The sequence below is a fragment of the Anser brachyrhynchus genome (assembly GCF_964034855.1).
Source record: "Anser brachyrhynchus genome assembly, chromosome: 7".
In the NCBI taxonomy this organism is placed as follows: domain Eukaryota; kingdom Metazoa; phylum Chordata; class Aves; order Anseriformes; family Anatidae; genus Anser; species Anser brachyrhynchus.
The window spans coordinates 37,168,388-37,195,124 of NC_137701.1; positions in this window are offsets into that span (position 1 = coordinate 37,168,388).

Below are 26,737 nucleotides of genomic sequence, written 5' to 3' on the forward strand. Positions count from 1 at the left end.
CCTTTGCCTCAGGGTTTATAACATCTCCCATGTTAAATATAACTTGCCATAATTTATACTCCATTATTAACCCTTTTTTTTCATACTCACATTCTCTGCTTACACAACAGCCGTATACAACCAGTACAGCAGTCCGGTACAAAGGAGAAGTGTTTTGGAAAACATCTCACCCTCCTGAAGAAAATCTCAAAGCAGATTTAGAAAGCACATCCTAATTTGTTACAAAAACATCATCACTGTTGGCATGGATACTAATATTTGGATAATAATTACTTTTCTTTCTGACTATACTGGCACTGAAATACTGTGTCTTCAATAGCAACCTTATCTGTTGAAACTTTCTCCTTTGAGAAAAAAGCTAAAGAGGGTAAATAAGAAGACTCAGGGAATAGCAGAATCCATCTTAAAATAGGACCACAACAACTAGAGAATGAACACGAGGGGCAGTTTGGCAGAGTCTGATAGAGTGAGTAGTCACGAAAAAGAGCTAATGGGGTTTGCATTATGTATAGGATGCTCAGGCAGACAGCTGTTTTAGACTAAATTTGTTTCCATAAAATCCCAACCCAACCACATCGTGCAGATGACTGAGCGAAAACTGCAGTGTGCCATCATTCAGTCACTAACTTTGCAAGCCTTTACTGCTCTGATTAGCTGCACTGAAGGCAAACTGCTTGGACTGTTTCTACTCAACAGTATCTTGAGATACCGTATAATTGTTCAGTTCATCCTGCGTTGCATTGTTCGTGGTTTTACTCATGTAATGCATAATTTGACAACTTTTTCTTTTGTTCTTATGTAAAAGGCATCACGGGAGAACAGCTCCTGCAATCAGTCACCATCCCATTGATTTAACTCCTAACAAGATAAGAACTGAACGTATTTTCAAACACATTCTTGCTATTGAAGTCATGTCATCAAAATAGGAAACAAATAAATGTTTTCAGGGGTGTCTTCTCTAGCTGGTTATGATGTGTCGCATCACCTCCCTGCTCTTTTTGTTCTCTGGGCAACACTTTCTCTCTTGGTCTTTCAGAAACAAAGGATACAGTATAATTTACTGTATAGTGGGGAAAAAAGCTTTCCAGTTTTGTCGTGAGACCCCTCAGTGTGCATTCAGACCTCCTGAAACAACCCCCAGGTGCTGCATGTGTCCACCCTGAAGGGAAAGAGCCTGTTTCACCATGTACAAATGCCCTGGTAAGAACCAAAACAGGGAAGAGAAGCAAAGATGAAGCTGAATCTCCCAGAGTGGCAGTAATGAAGAAAGCCTGAGAAGCAAAAATGCCCTTGCTGATTCCAGAAAACAGTCCCACGTTGATAAAGATCCTGCCAATTATGGATCTGTCCTTTCAATCTGGAGTGGTCAGGCAGGCAAAACCCTTTCCTGTTGATAAACCTTTCACTTCTTCTGCTTTGCAAGACAATGAATACGGACATTATCTTCAGTTTGACAGCTTTACAGGTGTAAGACTCTCGATATTGCTGCGTGCTGCCAATCTCTTTATGACCTGGCACAACGGACCTGCAATGTTCATGACAACAGTCTGGATGGTTGATCTACCAGCACTAAATTAACTGTGCAATATCAGCAATCAGAAGTGATAGACTTTAATTAAAGGTCCGGTAGCAATAGCGAGTTGGTGACTGGCCACAGGCTGCTCCGCAGTTTGGCCAGGAGGATCGATTGTCCATAAAAATAATTGAGCAATCTTCGGCTGCGCTCTTCCCCTGCTCTGATCTGCTGTTGCCATTGGCACAGCTGTACACAACCACCCTCTGCTATTAGCTCTGCTCTGCCATTGTGAGCACCGGATTGCAATCCAAATCCTCTTTTCAGGATGTAAAGCGCATGTTCCAGGTGCTAGGCGCTGCATGCGCGAGGCGTTTGGCGAAGGATGCTGATGATCTGAAATTGTCAGTCAGTAAGCAGAGCAATACCGTGATGCTTCTGACTAAAGATGTTTTAATTACAAAACAAAAGTTGAGATAATAGACAACCTGGCACTATCGGACTGCGGAAAAAAAAAAAAACAAAAAACACAGCCAGCTTACAGGTCTACCAAAGTACCCAGTGTTACACATCTGATATCCATTTGATCCTCTATCTCTTCTCATTAGCTTGCCCTGTTTAAGAAAAATGAGGCAAAGAAATGCACTGTTTTTACAGTTCTGCCTCTTTGTACCTCTGTGTGTGACAGGAAATGGATTCTAAAGAGCTGCCAAGAAAACTGCATAAATGACATTCAGAAGTACTTCTGTAAAATTCTGTTTACACTTTACATCTGGCGAAAAGACATGAAGACTTCCCCAATATCTGAACAATCCATCAGCTTTCCCTCTGCATAATTATTCCTTGCAAAAGTCATGCTTGGGGAGGAACACTGGAAAATGCCCTTATGTTCTCATAACCTCCAGTTGTTGGAAGTGTTACTGTTGGTGTTAATATTGCTAGGAACTATTTGCAGGAGATCCTGGTTATCATGAAATTAATTGCAAGACCTAACTGACTCCAGTAAGGACATGATTTCCCTTAATATCATACATCTGTTTTTACATAAGATTATTTAGATTTCATTTTCTCCTGCTCTTATAATGTGCTGTCCACTAAAACTGAAGTCAAGCAACACCACGTTCACATTCAACTTAAGAGTTCACCACTATCTGCCAGGATGTTTTCCAAAAGGAAAACAAGACCTGCCCAGGAACTGCACTTTCAGAGTGAGCTAAGTGCGAGCACCAGAACTCCCATCCTGAACATCTCAGCAGCTACTGAAATGTAAAACATGCTCCATTCATATTAGCTGCAGCTCTGCGCCAGGCAGAGGGAGAAGTTCTGTAAAAACAGTACCCTGGGGCTCTGCAGAGACTGTCTGAGGCACCCACTGCCTCGATTTGCTCCCTGCTGGCCAGCCGTGTGTCAGCTCTGGTCACAGCCCAGGTTCATGAATACATCTTGGCTCAGCGCTCATCTCAGGGCTGGGAGCAGAGCCCAAAAGCATGGCATCTCCGTGCTGTGTCCTACCTGAACATGAAAGATAATTTGTAAATTGAATGCACTTGAATGCAAGGACGTTCTTTCTACATTTCAGGTCTGTAACCTCAGCCACAAGAGACAGTGATTTTTTACTTTTTTTTTTTTCATGTTCTAACAACAGTCTTCAGTGCTTTCTGACCAGCATGGTCTTCACTTTATGTTGTAAAAGTCTTGATTTTATAGTGGTGTGACCAACAGATCTTTAGTGCATCATCCCACTGAGGGCTCCGTTCCACTCTATAGCTAGTCCTTCCCCCTGCTTTGACTGGGGAGGATCTGCTAGGATGAAAGATCCCTGCTGTCATAATGCTGGAGCCTACTTGCCCATAGCAGAGAGATGGTGCAATAGAAGTTTTCTTTCAGAGTAGTTTTCATGTTCTAGTTACACCCACCCTCATGCATTTTACACAAACACATACGCGCATGTTTTTAAATACATAAAGCGGCCTACATGTGTCTCTAGCAAGCAGGAAGAAATGGCAGGCAGATATAGCAGGCACACCAGTTGCCCCTTCAGTTCGTGATAGGAACATTATTCAATTACAGGAGTGCTTCCCCTTCTGGTTTTCACTGAATACTTTCCATTGCCACTGCTCGCTGTGAGGGAGCTCATCAGTTCTTCATTATTTAAAGACCTCTGCCCCGGATCCCACCAGCTGCCACTGCTCCACAGATGTAGGAGGCAAGACCTACCAGACCACGGAGGCCCCTTTTTGTTGTCTGGTGGAAGAACTGTACTTTCTAGGTTTTCTGGGAAACAGCAAATTTCTAGCTTTTTCTTCAATCTATTTTTTTTTTTTAAATCTTGTATTAATAAATAAATAAATAAATAAATAAATAAATAAACTAAACCTTCCCTTTTCCTATTTGGAAAATATACCACATTTTAATACAGTTTTAGGGAATAATGATAATAATAATAATAATAATAACAACAGCAACAACAACAACAACAACTATTTAATCCTACACTTCTACTTATTTAAACATGTAACAATGCTAATATACTTAAAGTCTTATTATAGTGTTTATTTAATCTGATTAAACTGCATTTTATACGTAAGGTACTGCTCACGAATCGGTATGTCCCAGGCTCTGGCACTTCTCAGAACATGCTCTGAACTCGATCAGTTTGTCCATACCCTGCAGGTAACATAACCTCGTATACTGAACATCAATTTGAAAGCTATTTTGAAGCTCAGTTCATTGCATGAAAAAGCACACATTCCATAATCAATAGGCCTTTTTTCATTTTAGCATTTCCATCTAATTTATTGCTATTTGGTGATTTTGATCATTAATGTGTTGCTACTAAGCATTCAAATAGAAATTAGATATCTTCCCCTCAAGTAAGGAGCTTTTTCTTTTCCAATATGCCTCAGATGCATCAGAGGGACTTCAAGCATCAGGCATAGTATCCATTCTTTTTTTTCTTTAATTATTGTTATCTTTTGCTGTGGGAGTGGAGACAGCTATTTGTAAATATCTTACCCATACATTAAACAATGTATAGAATAGGGAACGGATCCATGTGATTTAGACCCAAATACAATGTTTTTGATGATTCTAAATGTGCACAGTTGCTGAAACTGTTGCTATGTTACATGAAGACATTTTGTGGCAGCAGAAATTATTGAAGAGATTGAAGAGCTATGCCAGATGAAACACAATGTGATGCAATTCAAGTAGCTTTTTTTTTTTTTTTTCAAGATTTGGAAAGGTTACTATAGAAGTTTCCTTCAAAGGTAGAGAAAAATCTCCTGTTTGGAGCATAACTGGAAAAAATGCAAGTGCCAGTATACTCTTGGAGGATTGCTTTTTAATTCTTTATTTTTTTGTTTTGTTTTTTTTTTTTTGTTTTGTTTTGTTTTGTTTTTAATTGAAGCACTCTTCACTTAAATACTTGTCTTTATCAGTCATGATAAAACAATTTACTACATACTTAAGACTCCTACAAAGCTCATAGAGTGATACAGAGATTTTCAGCTTCTCATTTCATATGTTTTGTATGTAAACATCTAAAAGATAAGTCCCTGCTTTGTTTTTCAAGCAGGACAAGACAATTCAGGAAGCAGACAATACTATTAAATCCATGCTATTCTGTGCTGGAAAGTCTAAAGCTTGAAGATTTGAGAGGTGCATTTCCATAACAGAAACAGCTATACCAGTTCAAAGCACACAGAGAAATAACAGTGATGTTGCATTCCTGCTGCATCTGCCGATGGAGCTCAGCTTGTGAAGTCCATTTGAACATGATGCTGTCTTTAGGGTGAACAGAAGAATGAATGTTTTTTCCTTCTCAATTCCAGAGACTGAATGGAAACTTCATACTCTGTAACGTCTCTCAGAACTGACAGCAATATCTAAATCATCTCTTTTTTTTTTTATCTGTTTTATTTTGTTGTTGTTGTTTTCTAATCTAAAAAAAAAAAAAAAAAAGTTGCTCTTGTACAGAGGAAAACCTCCTCCATTTAGCAATAGAGAAACTCTTGTCCAAGTAGCCACATGATGAGAAGAGCAATGCAGGGAATGATTTCCTTATATTTTTTTCAGAGTGGGATCCAGTGAGACTGTCAAAAATTCATTGTATAATAGCTTTCAGGTTTTTAGTGAGACTGGATTTTTGCTATTATAACAGATAATAAAATAATTTTAGCAATGATTGGGATTAAGCTGTTATTTGTAAGCCATGCTAAGAAAAGAGTATGATCTGCAAAAAAAATAGAAATCAAAGTATATTAAAAAAAATAAAAATAAAAATTACAATTCCTGTTTCATTCTCTTTGGGGGTACTGGTGCATGAGTTCATGGCTTCTCACAGGGTATCATAATGACTGCCGTGGGCTCTGTTAACTATTGTGAGCAGCTGCCTTGAGCCTTCTGCCCTCCTCCTCCTCCCTCAACATTGCTTGCCCTTCCTTTCCCCCACACCACCATTGCTACCTAAGCACAATCCCCTAAACATAAGAGGTTAAATAAGGGCTGTGACAGCGACTAGCAGAGAAAAAAAAAAAAAAAAACACTCAGGGAGTAAAAGGAAAAGGATGTACATCACAGGACTTGACTCAAAGCTGCTATGGCAGTATTAATCATTTGGAGCTGTACCAGGCACCAAATGCTCCAGGCACCAAATGCACTGAGCTTCTCCCTGCTAGTCCCTGAGACGGCTGCTGTGCTCCCCCACAGCAAAGAGGCTGCGGGTAAATACAACGGGGGTTAAAATGCTCAACACGAGGAAACTCCGCCTTTACCAAACTCCCAGGAGAAATCTGAAACCATCTTACAGTGCATTTCAATTTCCATATGAATTTCAGGTGATATGGGGAAGGGATGAAATTTGAACAATGCAGGTTGTCAAATAATTGGGACGGATCTACATAAAATGTTCTAGTTTCCAGAGGATATCCATAAATTATATATCTTGATTTAGTAGGAACACGTGAGTGTCCCAGCAGTCCTGATGAAAGACTACGAGCCTCGTACTGATGTCAGAAAATTTCAGAGTTTGCCATGCCAAAGGATTCACCCACGGCTTCTTGGGCTTAGGAGAATGGCATGGTGGCCAACAGAACAACACAATCTTAACCTCAGACCTGAACACCTTCTTTATTGTCATCATCAACGGCAGATCTTTTGCAAATAAATAGCAAACTTCCCCCCCCCCCCAGCTGCATCAGAACCTACAGAATTCAACATTTTCTTATATTAGTAATAATCAAGACTTTTCCCCTCACAGAAAACAAGTAGATCCAATTCAAGCACATGGATAACAGAGATACGGCTAGGAGAAGAGCAGTGTCCATCTCTATAGATTCTTATATAACCAGTCCTTAGGTGCAGAAAGTGTAAAACAAAAGCCGTATATCTAAAACCAAAACAAAACAAAACAACACAAACTTTGTGGGACAGCAATTTTGTTTTTGATATTGTTTAGATTTACAGTGCTTCTTCTGAGCTTTGTTTGTTGTGCTGTATTTCTTAATGATCGACTTGCTGCAGTAAATAATTCAGAAAATCATCCTGTACTCTATTGTTCTTCAGGCATATGGATTTTTTTTTTCTCTTCAAAGTTCAACTTTCTACTGTATGTTGAAAATTTCAAAGCTCTCTGAGGAACTGAATACAGGTTTTGTAATTATAACAATTTCTAGCCTAGTACCTGTACATCTGCTGTACCCTTTAGGGAATATAGCAAAACAAAATGTATCAGTTCCCTCTGGATAAAATGTGACAGGATTTCCATTTTCTATTTTTCCAGACCACCTAGGCTTATTATTTTTAGAACATTATGGATTGTTATTAAGCAGTAACGGATTGTTTTGAAAACACAGACAAGATGCATAGCATAGCCCTTCTAAATGAATCTGACTGCACAAGCACGGCTACTTTTGCAGCAATGCAACTACATTTTCATGAACTATAGCAGAAATAGATATACAGAACTTTACAGTATTAGTCCTTTATAGAAAGATAGCTTGAGGTTTTCAACAAGAAACCACTATTAACTGCTTTTGGTCACATAGAAACATCTTTCAAAAGAAACCTTTTAAAGGTGTTCTAGTCTGATAAGTGTAACAAATACTGCAAATTTCCACTTCTATTTTTTTTCTGAAATAAAACTTATACTGTGTATGCACATATGTATAGGCAATATGAACCATTATATGCAATTGAACTTTGTGAAATGTTTTTTATATTACCATTTTGTATCACCATGCTGCATACATATTATTTCATGTAAAAGAAAATGCTGAAATAGTACACCAAGCTATCAAGTAAATATTATGCTCTAAAATTAAAATATTTTTTTCTAGGGGACAATGTTCAAATTTTTTTTGGAGGTATGTCACAATGAAAAAGATCTACTTGATTTTCACCTGTGTCACTCTTAATAAGAACAAAACTGAAAGTGGACACCCAGGAAGGTGTTAGGTTTGCGTGGAAAGCCCAGCTCTAGCTAAGTTAATGGCAAAAATCCCATTTCACCTCTGTGTTTTCTCAAATCACCTGTGAAGATTGGTTACCTTTCTGCCTCTGTTATCATTTTAATTATGCTGCTAATGTTTTTTAATTATATGCACACACTGGGTTATGTCTCTTGTGCTGCTTCTACGTTTTCCCCCACTCAGGCTTTGAAAGCTGGAGAACACCTGGTTAAAGAGAGCTTCTGAGCATCACCTTCACTGATTCCCCTCCAGTTTCTTGAGCATTTCAGTGCATCAGGTCTTTAATCGGTGCTTTACTCAAGAAAGAGCAACGTGAACGTGGGCACCACAAAAGCCCTGCTCCCCTGCCAAAACGTGCCAAACACAACACCTGTCGACCCAAAGCATCCCAGAAGAGAGAAGACCACATCAAACCTGATGTATCATGATACTATGTAGGGGAAAAATTACCTGTTTTTTGTTGTATTTTACCACTGCAGAGTAAATCTGAGTAGGTCACAAAAGGTGGTGTAATGTGTCTGTGCCCATCCTGCAGGCAGCACCATGACCCCTGTGAGCACTCAGTTACTGGGACCAGCAGATTAAGCTCCTGTATAAGCCACCACCGTGAGGACAAGGGACTGTGTGTGATTTGCAGTGAAATATTTTGAAAGAAACTCTTTAAGATTCATGAAAACTGATTAAGGGTACATGGGGTTAGAGGCAAATTTAAAACAGAACTCCTAATCTAAATTTGGGACAGAATATATGCAAATTATTATCAACTACATTTCAGTCAGACACACAATGTTGTAGATGTTTCCTGAAGGATAGATGACTGCATAATGCCTGATTCATACAAAGATGTGTGAGCAGACAGAATTTGAAAGGAAAGCTTCAATTTAGTTCTGTAACTGTTACTGCGAGAGCTGTTAATAATTTTCACCATAACACCAGAATTTTGGCATCTGCTGTCCCTCTCCGGGAGCTATTCTTTGACTGCAGAGATGGCAATTTTTTACTCTGAATCAGGCTCAGACCCAATTGTCCTCACCTGCCCGTATAGAAGGACAGGATGAAGAAGAGCAGCTGGAGCTACACCCAGACCTGTTACTGCTTTTGCCAGGCCCTGCTCCTCCCTTGCTGCCAGTTCCCCCAGTCCTGCCCTCAGATGCTGCATATTCTTTAGCTATCACAAATTTTTCTTGCAAACCTGAGAACTGGCCTGAGCTGCATCTGAGCAAGAAGCAGCTTGGACGGTGGGTTGAATGACAGAGTCATAAAGAAACAAGGAGATAACAACTGCAAGCTAAGAGGTGTCAAGGACAGCTTTCTAAAGCTCTCCTCGGCTGTAGGTGGTAACGCTGTAAAGGGCTGTTCCTCATTCAATCCAGTTTAGTTTAAATGACTGCTGAAGAATGGATTAAACTGCTCTGTTCACCCTTGCCCTGAGCTGGACTAATACCACTCCCACAGCCAGTCACTGCATCGCAGCCAGAAGCACGAGGCCTTCACAGCCCGGCCCCAACTCCGACAACTCTCAGAGCTACCAGCAGGCCCTCTGCTCAGGAACACAGACAGCAGTACTGACCACCTACTGCTAAGCCAGTCCAAAATCTTTATTTTCATTCAAGCCATGGCTTGGAAATTGCTTGTCTTCTAATTCGCTGCAAAGCCCTGAGCTCCTGATTGCCCACCCTGCATGTGTGCTGCTTTGCTCCCCTGATCCCTGCTGGAGCTTATGTTATTTCTTGAACTTTGCAGGCATGCACACAGGGAGCTGATGTGCTGATTTGGACACACTAAAATCTGGTAGCTGTGCTTGTAAGGACATGCCTTGGCTAAATTTGCCACATGAATGCAACCTCTTTGGTCACTTTAATCACTCCCTGCAGTGAGCAAGGATCATAGGCACTAAGCCCTTCTATAACGCATGAACTCCTCTTTGTAGCTTTCTCCAAAATGTCTCAGCACCTTTTGGAGGTGTTTTTTTTGTTTTGATGTTGGTGGTGGTGGTTTTTGTGTTTTGTTTTGTTTTCAAACTGGAAATAACATAAAATCTTGGATTTGGACTTGATGATCTTGAAGGTCTGTTCCAACATAAATGATTCTGCGATTCCATGAAATATTAATTTCCTTGCATAAATAATGATCTCATATACCAGACACAGTTTTTCTCTGTCCCAGCATATAAAGGTGGTTGTGGCAATATGGAAAGCGGATGCAAATACTTATTTAGCCTCCTCCAAAAAGGACCCAAGTCTACACTTATATTTTGGCTTGTTCTCCACTTGTCTCTAAAGCCCTGCTCTATGGACTGTCCAAGCTGCGTGCATCCTTTTTCTTCCCATGTCCCAGCTCAAGTGAGCCCATGAGCTCTCTCCAAAAGAAAATCTGGTTGCAGTTGATAGGATAATTTGCTCTAGGGTTACTGCAGATCAGACAGCACTGTCCACGGACCCTGTGAAGTCTGGCACCCTCCTGCTGGTACAGCTATCCAAAAGCACCCCGCGGGCCTTGAGCTCTCAGATGCCCCACGTTACCAAACACGTACTCTCAGTGCCATGCTGCCCGCAATGACTTGACTCAGTTTGTACACAGCCCTCACAGCTTCAAGCATTTGGACTGGGAAAAAAAAAAAAAAAAAAAAAAAAAAAAAGTAAAATCGTGGCCACAGAGGCCATATGCAACCCACAGGGATGCAAACCAGGTGCTCTACAGTTCATACCTGGCCAGTCTGCTCCAAGAAGCAACCTCTCTGTGCACTATGGGTGTGTAGTTATCCACCTCGGCTGCCTTGACGTCAAGACTCTCTCCTTGATACGGTCTGCAAAGACAGAAGCAATTTTCCCTTTCCTTCACTGAAGTGACCCCCAAAAGCCAGCGTGGTTGGTGTGGTGAAGGTGCCAATCTCCAATCAACAGGACTTAGGGAGATCCTGGGTTTTTGCAGTATTGTTGCAGCCATCTGGTTTGCAATCTTGGGGGAAGAAAGAATTATCGTGTTCCCTCTGTCCAAAGCCTCATAAAGCGACTCTTTGCTCTTCTGTAACTCAGAGGATATTGCTCTTGGGCAATTGCTTTCTAATCTATGCTTTTCATATCATTCCTGTCACTTTGACATTTGGAATAAAAACACAGGATGGTGTAAACAAACCTTTTAGCTAAAAGGGATGCCTAAAAAGGATGGATAGTATCAAAAATGGATCTTGCGGTGATGCTCTTTATCTTTTCCCTTCCTCTGCCTTATAGCCCTTCATCTCTTCCTTACTTAGAGCACAGAACTTCTTAGTTCCTGCTATCTAAATTACAGGTCTTTCAGCAGTTTGTTAAATGTAAGGAAACATGCATCTTTTGTGTGGTTCAGTAGAGCTCTCGTTTTTGTTAGTTACTAAGTCAGAACTCACACTGTTATTTAGGGTTTTCTCATAAGGTATCACAGATGAAAAACGTGACCTCAGAAAATTAGTTTTGGTGTGTGTGTGTGTGTGTGATGTTTGAGAATGTACAGAAAGAACACTTGAACACAAACTCAGACGAGATGTTTTTAACCTTTTCACTCATTCTGAAAGATTTGTCATAGATATGTGGTCCTTGACAATAAACTGAAAGTCAGAGCTTCAGTGAGATGCATCAGATCATGAATATGGCTAATTACTTGACAAGATAGTGGTAGAAGCTTGTGTTCGTTTCAGATGAAATAAATTGCCTTAGATGCCCTTTGCCATGTTTTACTAATTGAAAATATTGTGGAAACTGTATGAATTCAGCCTGAAAATTTTGCTTAAGAGGAGGGAGATGGGTGCTGATGGACGTTTGACTCGAAGTCAGAGAGAACAACCAGAAATGTAATCTAATGTAGGACATCAAGGGCTTGGTAGCAGCACCCCAGGCAGAGATGATCTACACGTTAAATGTTGACATGTTTTTAAGGCTTTTAGCATTCTCTTTTCACTCTTCTTCCTGTATGGTCAGTGAACACAAAATAAACAGTTAGAGGTAATATGGAAAAAAAAAGCCTCTGGATTTTCACAGTAAATAAACAGATAAATAAATAAAATAAAATTAAAATAGCATGCCATTGCTGTGTACAAAAAGAAGAGTGCATAACTTTATTTCTGAGGAGCACAACCTGGGTTATATTGGCAGCAACTGGATGACAATTGCTCTCCTGTTCTGCAGAGGATGACAGAATGTTATCTGCAGTTTAGAAGTTCTCAGGTAGTTTTAAACAAATTTTCCCATTCTGAATACACACAATGCTCTGTGTATGAAACACATTTTTATAGACCATCTTAGTGGTTGAGCATATACACTAACATTCAGTCACTGCCAGTGCTCCATGTTTTATTAATGATTTTCCCTTTATATTTTCAAAATGGTACCCTTTGTAAGACACAGAGGGGTCTATAATTCTCCAGCTGGCATTATAAAATGAAAAGGACTACATGGATAGTGTTTTTTAACTGGTAATAGAGAAAAGAAAAAGCAGAGCACTATGTTGATTTCTCTGCTATTTCTTTAGGTTTGAGAGTGACTAGAAAATAATACACAGTCAAGAAGGAACGGGAAAAATCTGTTTTAACTCTACCTACAGCAGAGGGAAAAAAATAATAACCCCTCCTGTTTAATAATCATATTTAATTTTAATTTGGTTGTGGTAACGTGGTTCCAAATAATTTTACTTAGCAAGTACAGATGGAATCAAAATCATGTTGATATTTCTGTAGATAAAATTCAAGTTTTAAGCTAGGACAAATAATAGTAAAATTACCTTGCTATGTTTGATAAAATCAGAGTGAACAGAAAACTACAGCACAGGCGACAATTTCAGGTATAAGATACATCCAATGCCAGCAAACAGCATTTAACATTGTTATTCTGACACATCAAATTGTGAAGATGAACTCTTAATGAATAAATCTCAGCATTTACAGTTTCTTTTGAAAGCCCAGTGGAATATATTAATTGACACTTTTTAACAGAAGTCAAGCAATTGAATTAGTTAAGCAATTATGTAGGTCCCATTAGTATTTATATGTATATATTAAGCTGTTGAATAACTCCACAAATCTGAACCCTGGTCACTTTGAAAACCTGTGTTGGGGCCAAGGTTATGTGGCAATATCTAGGTGCTTTTGAAAATCCACTTTGATATTTATGTGCATGTTTAGTCACTTGAATAACTTCATGGCATAGATCACCAGGCAGATCTGTAGAGTTCAGCCTGTTTTTTTCCCCCATGTATCAAATTATTTGTCTCCTTCATATTGATGGTCCAAACTGAGTTAAAACCCCTTTCAATCATACATGACTTTAATACTATTAAATTAATTTCTTGGGATCATACTCAAAATTTGTTGTGCTTTCTGTCTTTTCTTCTGCTGCTCATTGAGTGTTTGCTGAACTGTGCAAATGTTTCTCCACTAGTAATGAATACTTATTTCTCATTGACTTCTTAAAGCAAATACTCTCATATGCTTGTTATATTTTTCTTCTCCTTGCTCTAAAGATGTTTTTTTCTTACATAAACAGGCTGTGTTGCTTTGAAACCCTTTGATCTGGAGATAAAAATTCCCACACCAATGACTCTTCTGATTTCCCTTCTGATTTTCAGGGGCATACACTTCTCTTCTCCCCTCAGTCAGAGATGCTGTTAGGATTTTTTTTCCCTTCTGTAGTTTCTCTCTCTATGAACCAGAACTTTACAGCCTGTACCAGGGCTTAACTCTTCTCATCTGTAAAGGACCTGCCAAGTCTCATTCACTTTGAGTGAGAGATGTGTTCACTTTGATTTTAAAATTGCCTTCAAATTAAATGGCTCCACTTTTGTGGCAGACGATTCTGTAGTATATTTCAATAAGGCATTCAGAGCAGTGCTCCTAATCCTCTGAAATTTCATGTATTTAAATTGTCACATTTGGAGTCTTGTGTCAGACTCCCCAGATTTGGAGCTCTTGCCAGTAATAAACCATTGTCTTCCCTTTTTGCTGTTCTCCTCCCTGCTTGCTGCTGTTCCTGAGGAAGAGCTGTGGACAAAACTATGCAGGTACCTGCTCCTTTGTTTGTTTGTTTGTTTCTTCAGCATGAATAATTCTTGGAATTCTATGCCTCATCCTTCATGGTTTAAGGTGTACTCAGAATTACATGGTAAAATCTGAAGTGAAAACCATGTATTTTCCTCTATCTGTCTTCAATATGGAAAAAAAAAAATAGAAGGAAGAAGAAAAAAGAAAAGAAAAAGCACTTGGAGTAAAAGATGCCTATATTTTTTTTCCTTTTCCTTTTTATACAGCACTTACTATATTGTTATAATCTACCAAATTAATAACAGTTTTATCAGTGGATTCCTACCAACATCTGTTCTCAAGGACTGGTATGTTACCGTTGATATTTGCTCTGTTCATGCCTTACTATAGTACATCCCATGAAGATGAGGCACCTCTATTTTAGCAAAATTTAAAAACGATTAAGCAGGATCAAGAAAAATCTAAACCTCACATATTGCCCAGAAAAAGAAGCGTTCATAATATGAGAGCTCTTCTGTCTATGTCTTGCCAACTTCTCTTAAAGTCCAGAGTCTTGAAAATTTCCTCTGACTCCCAGACTTTCACCATTATATTAACAAATCTAGATGAAGCAAAACATAGCTTTGCACTCAAGAACAGTTGATCTAAAAATAAAGAAGTCAATGGCAGAGAAGGATACAAGATCAGCTCCTTTGGGCAGCCCAATGATGATAGCCATCACAGTTAACTGTTGATGTTACCACTTTTTTTTTTTTTCTCCAAAATATAAAGTAGGAAAAATTTCCATAAGGCTTTAGATCAGAGGTTAGTGTTTAAGCAATGGATAAGCTTTCTGATAACAAAATCCATGATTGGAAAGAGTACGGAAACTATGGAAATTCATAATTCCTAATGCTTTAAACTGTTATTAATGAAGATTTTGCTGGTCCAGTGACCTCCAAACCTTCCTATAATGGGAAAGGCTGAGACTATTGAAACTGGGAGCAAAAGTTTTCTAAGCACTCCCTCCCCTTCCCTGGGTTCAGGAGACCAAAGGTTTTAGACCTAGACCACTTTCATTGTCATTTTGTACAGAAAAATATGAGGACAGCAGAGGACTTGTCCTATGCGTAATATCTGAGAACCAGTAGAAAATAATGAGATGCTCCTTTATTGTTCGTCATCAAATATGTATTAGGAAGCAACACAGCCATGAGACTCATGTCCATTCTTCTTCTTCTTCTTATTATTATTATTATCATTAAATTTTGAGATGGTTTGAACCGGGAGAGACTAAGAGCTCTAATTTGGATAGCAAAGCTGTTAACTGAATATCTCATGCTACCAGGATAAGCCACTGCAATGCTAATTATAGGATTAAAAACTAGACATAATCAGTCCAGGGAGATAGTGCTCTCTTTCTCTCTCTCTTTCTAATGCAACTAATTAGATTAAGCGCTAACTGCTCTAGAATATTAGCTCTTAAGTGTATGGTCTGTGGACAAATAGACAATGATCTGTGGAGTTCCTGCTGGTTATCCATGGACATAAACTGTTCAACCTCCTGGATTCCATGGACATAAACTGTTCAACCTCCTGGATTAGATTAAAAGGCCAAATACCCAGTAGTTTCCTGAACTGATCATTAAAAGAATTAGATTGGTGTTCACATCAGGGATAACAGTTCTCAAGTAAAATGTGTATATATACATATTATGATTAGATGACTTTATTAAAAACTTTTCCTTTTTTTTTAAGGGTGGCTTTTCAATGAAATGTAAAATAAAAGCATTTTGTAATTGGAAAAAAAAAAGGTAGAAATGCAGAGCAACAGCAAATATATAGACATATGGATCTCGGATGAGTTTTGTTCATGTCTGAAAGATCATGAAGGATATAAAAGAGAATTGTGACATATGGAGGAAGCAGATTAATTAATTTGAAAACAACCTTTGTGCAGGGAACAGTTTCAGCTAAAGTAATTAAATTTAAAATATTGTATAGTTGTCAAGGTTTGTGTAAGGAGAGGGACTCTGAACAGTTATCAGGTTCTGAGAGAGCACTGTAATCTAATAAGGTAGGAAACATTGATGTGTAATACTTAACAGCCCATTTTACTTGCAGAATTATTCCACGTAACCAAGAACAAACACATCATTCTGCCTGTAACACATGCACTGATTATTATTTACTCTTTCCTATTTTTGCCCTGCTGTAAGTTCAGCTTTGGGAAACTCACATCACTTTCTCTATCATCACAATCATCTTCCCGCTTCGTCTCTGACAGCACTTCAAATATCGCTTTCCATTGCTGATAGACTAAAATGATCTTCTCTCCTACCTGCTGCCACATCTGTCACAGCTGGGGATGTACCTGCCCAGTTAACTCCTCCGTCAGCCACCTTGCTTGACACTGACAATATTATAATCACCTCTTTGCATAGTCTCCAGTTTCATGACTTAATCATGGGACTGTAAATAAACGTTGAATAAAAAGCTATTATTTTAAATCTTCTTGACCATTATTTATTTTGAGGAAAATATCCTCAAGCCATCTACTGAGGAGATAGTCCAATAAAATATTAAGAGCAATTTTGTCAATGTAAACTCTGAAATATTGAGAGGGTTATGGTTTTTGTTGTTTTTCTTTTTTTCTTTGTGAATTTCAGATGCCAAGTAACCCTTGCCTCAAGCGAAGAAAGGTTGTTGCCTAAGCAGAATGGCAGCCTGGGCATGGCTCTCACCATAGTTATGACACTCTAACTATATCTCACTCTTCTTCAGAGAAGTGAAATTTAGATTTTGCCCCAGGTTTTCAGGGGAAATCCAGTTGCGCCATTGTGCAAATACTGATAGTTCTCTCTTGAACACATCCAGGAAAGAATTCTGAGTTACATTAAACAGTAGCATAATTTAGTCTGCCTGTAAGGGAAGGTTAAAAAAAAAAAAAAAAGAACAATTTGTATTGCATACATCGCCCACCAAAAACAATGTTCAAGATAGAAGACTTACAAACCTCTTGAGTTTTGTGCTTGGCATGTGTTTGAGACTTTCTGAAAGTAGCTAACCCATCCCAAATGTAAAAAGAAAAATCCCCAAAAGCCAGTATCTGAATGCATTAAGTGTATCTCCTCTGAATTCCCTGCCAAAGTCACTTCAGTCATCAAACTAGCACACAAATGATATGCACGCATTCTTACAAGCAATTGCCTTTTCCTTTCACATATTTCTGAAGAAAAAAGTAAAGTTTAATTATGAAGAGATAACCAGAGGTGTTACCCTCAGAATTTAATTATTATTTGATTAAATTTCAAAAAACACAACTAAGCTATGACAGGGGCAGAAAGTATAGTAAAATGGTAATTATGAAATAGCAGATATGAATTAAGATAAGTTAGGAAACATTTTTTAAGTGTATGCCTGTGGGAAGGGCAATAAAATAAGTGAATATTCTCTCATTCTTATAAAATATTAACATTTTGAGTTAGAAGACGGATTAATTGATGCCATACGCTGAATGGATATGGAAACCATGCTACCATTTTTCTTCTGAAACTCCTTTTTTTTTTGAGAAAAGTGGGGTGTAACTGCTATAAAGTGGGCTTGGCTGTAAAAGTTGCACCTGATGTTTCATCAGAGTATCCCAATCGAAAAGAGAAAATTGTAACTGGGTTGTGCTGGTAGAGCTCAGCCTCTCTGAGTATGGCAGCTTCTTCTGGCACTGGCCCTGCATTTTGTACTATTAACTTGAAAATAAAAAGCAAACAATTATGGGGGGGATTGCACCAAAAATGAACCAATGATGAAAGACAGAGACCAAGCTTTGCACAGCAGAAGCAGGCAGGTGTATAAATCGACATGGCTTCTGCGATTTGCTCTCAAAGCCCTGCAGTTGCAGCTAGCGCTGGGATATTTTGAGCAGCTGGAATTTTAGTCTGCCGGTTTTTCCAAAGACAAGCAAATTTACATACTTCTAAGACTTCATATTAATGATGGATAGTCTTACACGCTTCTTTAAATTGTCAAGCTGTTTTCTGGTGTAGAGAACTGCCTCCTCACAGCACTGAGAGCAGAAAGCTGAGAATTGGAAATAGTGGAGCCAAGGTTTTATGCTTTTGATGCACCTGTCCCAGGAGGCAGCCAAACCAAGGAAAAGGAAGCAGCGCCAAGCCAGTCTCAGTCTGGATGCACGTGGGGGATGGCCATCCTTAGCATCTCATGCGTGCTCCCCAGTGTTGGACACCCCAAACATGCCCCTGGGCCCACCTGCCCATGCCGCCCTCCTGCATACACACTCACTCACTACAGGCTCCTCAGAAATGACAGCAACTCGACGTTTAGCTATCAATGCTTGATTTAAAGGTAATGACCCAAGAATGCATGCTGAGAGCTCAGTCTTGCAAATCTCTGCACAAGCAATAACCTAAACACACAGAATATTCACTATAAGGCTGGGATTAATTTCACATGAAATCCCACTTCCTCGGATATAATTTATGGGAAAACAAATCTTTTCTGTTAGATTTCCCTTGCAGAATCACCGAGTGGTTGAGGTTGGAAGGGACCTCTGAAGATCATCTACTCCAACCCCCCCTGCTCAAGAAGGGTCACCTAGAGCACATTGCAAAGGATCACATCCAGGGAGGTTTTGAATATCTCTCCAGAGAAGGAGACTTCACAGCCTCTCTGGGCAACCTGTTCCACCACTCTGCCACCCTCCTAATAAAGAATTTTTTCCTCATATTCAAATGGAGTTTGCCTAAATGATCTCTAAACCGATCCTTCTTGACTAAGGGAAAGTCTTCCTTTCTCCAGACTTTCTCTCCTGTCTCCAGGGTTTGGGACTCCTGAGGACTGGCATTAGCAGTAACGACTGAAGAAAAAAAGGCAGTCAGTAACTCTGACTTCCCTGTATCCTTCATCACCAGGGCACCCACCCCATTCAGCAGCAGGCCCCCATTTTCCCTAGTCTGCCTTGTACTACTGATGTATTTGAGGAAACCTTTCTTGTTGTTCTTGCAGATTTAATTCCAAATGGGCCTTAGCCTTCCTTGTCACATCCCTGCATACTCTGACAATGTTCCAATATTCATCCCAAGTGGCCTTTCCCTGCTTCCACCTCCTGTACACCTCCTGCTTATGTTTCAGTTTTGCCAGGAGCTGCTTGTTCATCCATGCAGGTCTCCTGCCCCCTTTACTTGACTGCTCACAGATATGCACTGATCTTGAGCTTGGAGGAAGTAATACTTGAATATTAACCAGCTCTCTTAGACCCCCATGCCTTCTCAGGACCTAACCCATGGGATTCCTCCATGTAGGTTCCCGAAGAAGCCAAAGTTAGCTCTCCTGAAGTCCAGGGTTGCAATCCTGTATATTGCTCTGCTTCCTCCATACAGGATCTCTGAACTCCACCATCTTGTGGTCACTGCAGCCAAGGCTGCCCCCAACCTTCACATCTCCAATCAGTATTTCTTTGTTTGTTAGTAAAAGGGTCAGCAGCACACCCCTCCTCATTGGCTTCTCCATCACTTGTGTCAAAGTTATGAATGCTCTGCAAGAAACTGCTGGGCTGTTTGTGCTTAGCTGCAGGGCTTTTCCAGCAGATATCAGGGTGGCTGAAGTCCCCCGTGAGAACCAGGGCCTGTGATCATGAGGCTAAGCTGTTTGTAGAGGACCTCATTGTAGCTGTTTGTAGAAAACCTGTCCAGCACTCTGTGGAAGGCCTCATCTACTTCCCCTTCCCAATCAGGTGGCCTGTAGTAAACATCCACAGCAGTGTCAGCCATGTTAGCCTGCCCTTCAAACCTTAACCATAAGCTTTCAATTTAGTCCTTCATTTAGTTTTGCTGACTACCCTGTCTCTATAACTCTCTCCTTTCCCCATCATTCCTAGTTTAAAGCCCTCCTTAGCAGGTTTTTGGCAGACACACGTGCCCCACTTAGTGAGGTGGATCCCACCTTTCCCCATCAGTTCCCCATCAGCTCAGCCACCTGCTGCAGGAAGATTTCCACCTGGGCACACTTCTTGCAGGCAGGTTTGTTGCCTGGCCCTTTCCCAGGAGAAAGGTTCAGGTGTTTCCTGCAGTCTGAGGTCTATACTGCAGCCTCTCCCTTCAGCAGCTCTGTCTGGGTGGAGGCAGCAGCCACCCCTGGTGGCTACACCATTTTAGGTGTAGGCCCCTCTCAACTAAGCACTCATCCTTACTTCTCCATTGCTCAGCACTTTAGCTCATTTTCCACTTTGGTATCTGTACTCTCGTGTTACATTCATTTTACTTCCCGATCATGAAGACACATCTAAGGAAAGCACCTAATCCTGAAGTAAATTAATAAATCCGTTGAAACAACAGTTTGATTAGAACTGAGGCGACGACAAATACCTTGTGTGTGTATGCTGAGATTCCTTTGTACCGTCCTCTAATTAAGGATTTAATAGCTTCCAATAATCCAAGTGTCTTTTCCCTGGGTTAACTAGTTGTCTTTCTGCCCTCAGGGAAATATCAGTTTTCTCCTCCCAGCACATCCAGTGAGAGGTTTCCTTACACAAACCTTATACAAGCCTGCCACTGGGACTCCACCCTTGTTTTTCCAGAAGGATGAACAAGTGCTGCGGTCTTTTGCTACGATTTTAATTCAAATCACAGATGAGTTCTGCTGATACTTGGTTTTTCAGTGGAAACACACTGCTTTTTTGCTTATTTCTTTGGTAGGCACTGTACCTAATTGTTAAAGGAACAGGCTTTTATAGCCTGGGAGGTAGAAGGAAGTAATGGAAATGGTATATTTATTCCATTGCAGTCTTACTTTAGTTTCACGCATTAAAAATGTAGAAGGGTCACATCCTAATACTAGATTTTCTGATCATATCAGAAAATCAGAGCTCAAACGTGCATAGTTTCTTTAACAGCAGAAATTAATTGCAAATGGAGTTATTCTTTTTGCAGAAACATCCACAAAAAAAAAAAAAAAAAAAAAAAAAGTCTTGCCTTGCTTTTCTCACTCTTCATCTGAAAGTTATCACTAAGGCTATAGGATATATCCTAAAAATTTCTAAAATTCAGCCTGGCATCCTTTAAAAAATATTTTAACCTAGTAATCACTGTGAATTTCAAATCCATTTGCTAGAATTTTAAGAGATTACCTACTTTTCTTGCTCTCACGCCTAGAGAAGCTGCCCTAACCTGATGCCTTATCTGAGGAATATATGTGTGGAGAAGTGACTGTGTGCCAGAGACCCCTGTGCACATTCATAAGTGGGAAGGTAAAACTCCTAATACTTGACACCACACAAAAATACAAAGATGTTTCTCCAATGGCAAAGTACTTGTGGTCTCCCTTCGTCTGTTGCTAGGAGACCTGTTTAAGAATTAATCAGGGAAACATCACAAATGCTGCTAAATCATGCACCACACTACAGATTGAGCTGCTCCAAAGAGATGAGAAAACTTGCTTTTCCTGTTAACCCGGCACAGACTGGTATGCAGCACAATTTCCTTCAGTAAGTACACTGCTGTACAAGTGCAAAATATTTACACTGTGTCTCCAGCAAAGTTGACAGTTATGTCTAGCCAAGAACTACTTGTACAACAAGGACAAACACAGGCATATTAGAAACTGAAGATGGAAGGATATGCTCAGCCAGCTTTAGGGCATGCTGCAAGCTCAAAGTTGGACTGTGGGTTACATTTCCTTTCAGAAAGACCTGGAGACTGTAACAGAGGATTGGTGGGCTCTGTCCAGTCTGCCCTGAGACCCCAGCATAGAGCCTGAGAGATGCTAAGTATGGCAAAAGCGGGACTTGAGTTGTGGTGGCAAGGAGCTCTGCTGCCAAGTGGAGAAAACTTTGTGAGTATCGGGATGTTTCACCACATTACCTGTATGGGCACAGAGCCAGATATTCCCATGTAACTGTGCTTCTACCAGCATCCCAGTTCCTGCGTGGAAAGAGAAATAAGCCTTTCCTGGATCAGGCACTTTGAAGTCAGTCTGGCATGTTCCTGTGCAGGAATTGTGTGGAAAAAGCATACCAGTTAACACACACACGCACTTCAACCAAACGCTTTAACTGGTGCCAAACCTGTATTTAGAACAGACGAGAGATTGAGTCTGGCACGAAAAGAAGGGAAAAGCTGGCACTTTGTGCACAAACTGGGACCCCAGGGCTCAGAAAATGATGCTAGGGAGCAGAAAGCTGAGAAGTGCTGGAGTGGAGGGTCAGATTCCCTGTTCTGCACTTCACAGCATATGTTTCAGAATTGCTCAGCCTCAAACTGTAGAAATTAGATCTAAGATTCCTGCAATCAAAAGCCAAAGATTTAAAAAAAAAAAAAAAAAAGCTTTTGTCGTGTGAGTGTAGCCATGTCTTAACTGAGGAATGGGCCCATCATGTTTTTGGGCTTAGAAATGGATTTGTGTTCTGATCCAAGAGATTTACATTTCTGCCCTTGGTTCCAGTTTCAGGACATACTTAGTTGAGATTTTAATTTGTTCGAAGGCTGTGACTATGGAGGGGTCTGAAATGTGTCTGAGTATCTTTTCAATAATGAAAATGAGGCTTTGGAGAAAAGACTGTGCACAGACTCCATAGAAAGAAAGGCAGGCTACTCTGTGTTTAAAGCTTTCTGCTGGGTTCTGGGCCATTTCCTATGCCAAGTGCAAAATAAAGAGCATTTGTAGAAACAGACGGGGAAGATCAGAGCACTGGTAATGGAATTGAAAACATCTCAGCTTTTCGTTTTGTCCTTTGAGGTTACCAGCCCAAAGTCAGCACCTGGGACCGTGGCTGTCGCTCTGCTGGTGGTCTTGATCAAGTTGCCATTGGACAGATTTCTCTCCTACAGACCCACCACAGTATCTGGTAACCCATCTGGAGATTTGTTTGCTGAAATTCATAAAGCTGTGTTTGTTGTGGTAGTTAAAGGTGCTGTTAAATACAAGGGAGAAGAATTAATCTCAGAGAAGGAGCCAAAAAAATGAATTGGTGTGGAAAGTGTATTATTACTTGCACGTCTCAAAATGTGTGGCCTCTCCTCATCAGGCCGGCAATGTGTTGGCAGAATGAATAAGCAGGGGCTGCTGCTGTGGCTCATGCTCTCGGTCTGGGGAAGGAATTGTTTTCTTTCTGGGTCTTGCAGCCTGATCTCTGAAGTCACTAAGTACATTTTGAACTGAACATGGAAAAAAAAACTATTCCAAGCCCATTCTCTCCCAGTCACAGCACACCTTATGCTAGTGTTTTGCTAATTGTGATTTTGATTTTCATAGCATTTATTCTGGCTTCATGGCACTGTGTTGGAATCTTCTCTCTACAAAGACAAAGTCACCGGAGGATGAGGAAATGGAGTTTCCTTTTCCCTCTGTGTGTTCAAGAAAGCCAGCTCCCACGGGTAGAGCAGGGTACCCTCATTGTTTCAGTTCTCTTTAACTACCAGGTGAGTGGGAAGATGAGCCTGCTGCATCGAACACAAGCAGGTAGGAGAAGCAAGCAGTTCTCTGAAGGATATTTGGAGCTATTGCAAACCCTCTCCTCATCTGCGCCTGCCGTGCACCAGCCCACTGTCTCGGCAAGGCTCCAGCTGGCGCTCGGATCTCGCTCGCTCGCGCTGCGCACACCTCAGACGACGTGGCTTTGATCACGACTTCATGGCACCGAGTATAAAGCCATAACAACCCACACCTGCAGGATCTCCTCTTCTTCCCACGTACGTCACCAGCCGCAGTCCCACTGATGTCAATGGGAGTAGGATCAGATGTCTGTGCTCCAGCTTCTCAGAGAACGCGCCCGGCTTTGTAAGCACCTTTTTTAACACATCCTGTTAGGTAAACATACCGAGCTGCAGTAACATCAGCTCAGCCTCACAGCTAATAATAGAGAAGCTTAGTAAGATTCAAAGAGGGTTAGAAAAAAATATTTGAAATAAAACAAAAACACCCCAATAAAATGTCTGCAGTTACACCGAGAGAAAAGAAATATACGAGGGACATAAATCCCTGCACAGCAGGAGGGAAGCTGTCTGCCTGCTCAGGGTCAGGGTGAACAGTTGTTATCGACACATCCAAGACCTATTTGAGCAGTATCGGACATCAGTATTGGACACTGTCGATAGACAGATCTTACACTAGATTAATTTGATCTGGCAAGGTGAATCCTATATTCCTAATACTCATAAAATGTATATTGGCTTTTCGTTTAAAAACCCTCCAAAACTAAAAATAACTCCCTCAGGCTTCGATATCAAAGCTATTCATTTCCATCGGTTAAACACTGAATTGCTTTTGAAATCTAACACTGCTAAAACTGGTAAAATGGCTCTGGCCATGAGCAGCCAAGGAAATCCTCGCTTCTCCATCAGGAAATCCCAGCCACTCCACTCCACCAGCATCCCGTCCCTCTCCAGCCTGCGCTCCAGTCCCTGCACTAGGTTTTGCTGTGTGTCTTCGAGGAGGATTAACTGCTAATTTTTGGTTGAATCTCTTGATTCTCCTTTTTCTTTCTCACACTGATCCAGGCAAACAGATGTCTTGAACACCTTGGAGTATGCCCACTCTCACTCCTGGTCCTTCTTCTTTCCAAACAGTAATTGTTCCAGCATCCAAAGAGATAAAAAGGCATTAAAGGTAATGACCCTTGTTCTGATTTCACATAAGGCTGGGCCTTACCCAACAAAATCTTAATCCCTATTTTACAGATAATTATGTATCAAAAGTGATAAATGTTCTGTGACAACAGTATATTACCCAGAGAATACTAAAAGACTGCTGTCTCTGGGAGTAACCAGACGTGTTTTGAATGTGGAGTTGCAAAAACACACATATAAAATGTTTGTAGAAGCATTTCTCTGTCTCCTCCTCATGACTCCCACCACCACCACCCCCCCCCCAAAAAAAAAAAAGAAAAAGCATTTTGGAAACTGGATAGTAATTTGGTGTAACTTTTAAATGAAATTTCGAAGGCAATTCTGTGTGCATTCAGCACTATTGCATCTCTATAGTTAACTTTTATAACAGCACATTAGCCTTGAATATCTATTAAAAAGAATTTGTAATGTTAGATGAGAGATGACTACAAAGATGGTGCAATGCTGCTTTAAAACTATTGATTAGATCAGTAAAAAGACATTAAAAGTAATCATGAATAGCAAGCATATTAAATGATATTGCCTCATCTCCTTCAGCACCAGCTTGTGAAGTAACTTTAAGCAATGTAAAATGTATTAATATAATACTTATTTAAAAGAAGAGAACACCACACACTCTATAAATTCTGATCAAAATTAACAGGTTTTGGAGGTCAGGAACCAAAGGATTCAAAATGTGAAAGCAGAGCAAAACAAGGAGAATAATTTTAGATATTTAATTATTTTAGCTTTTAAAGCTTTTTTAACAAAGTAGAGTTCAATCTGAGGAATTATTATTGTTACAGAAAAATAATTGACAACTATAACTTCAGCATATTTAAAACAGTTTGAAACCAATTAGCTTCTCACCTAGACTTGAAGGAAGGCCAGTGCTACTTCTGTAGTATAATGCAATCAAAATCACATTGAAGTATAACAGGAACTGTACTGATACAAGTTTCATTTTTTTTCAAGTTTAGAAACAAAATTAATTGGACAAGTGCATAGAGAGAGTCACCATGCACTAGGTTCATCAGTAGAGAAATCCTTTGTACAATTCAAACTCCATCCTTCAGCCAACACAAAGCAAGTTTTAATAGGTTTAACTTAAGATTATTGAATAATGCACGGATGTGAGAACAGAGTGGCAAGTATCCAAATAAACCCTACGGGTTGGATTAAATCATTAAAAATTACTAAGATCTCATATGCACTTCTATGTTTGGGTGTGTGTGTATCTGGCTCTGGGAAAAGTTGTGCACTCGGACTCTCCAGTTGTGTGTGCAGACAGTGATTTTATCTCCTCAACAGATGTGTGTTTGTGTATTTATGTGTTTCTCTTCAGAGGACCTGCGTTTCTGGAAATGATGTCAGCTTTCACTCTTGCTTTTCGTTCATTTGATCACTCTCCCTTGTGTTTGGGCTTGCTAGATCCAGGGCAAATATTGCCTTAATGCCCTTCTGACATAAATAGGAATAATTTTTACAGTCTAGGGGAAGGTTGAAACCACAAATATAACATACCACAGGCTACCCAAGGTACCCGCACAAACATCATCTTGCAGGGTTTCTGCTGCCAGACCAAAACCACCATGGCCACAGTGGCAGGATCCAGTCTCCCTCCTCACTTGAGAGATGTATCTGGCCCTTGTCACCCAGTGGCACAGCCTCAAGACCATCACAGATTATGAGATTCTCCTAGATGCAGCTGAGGCTGCAGTATTTAACATTCATTTCTTTTCTGAGACATTTGCAACTCTTTTCCTTTTGATGCAAACTTAGCTAGTTACATATGCATTTTCGCTCCCGCTCAGACTACCTTTCCGTGCACAATGACATATGTCTTGAGACCGCTGATGGCAAGGCGGGACTGGAAGGGAACACCTGCTTCCTACAGGCCAGGCCCCCACTTCTACAAGTGCATCGTGTCTTCCACGCGGTGACGAACTTCTTAAAGAAAGTTATGCTTGCCGAAAATAAACTCTTTTTGCCAAGTAAGTCCATTGAAAAGCAGTTCTTTGAACAGAACTTGCATTGCAGCTCCCAGTGAGCTTCTGAAGAGCACTACATTTTACCCCAACTCTAGTGGGGACATGGTGGATTTGGGAGTGCTGGTGCAGTCAAGCAGGTAACCTCTGTCTGTGCCAGAGCA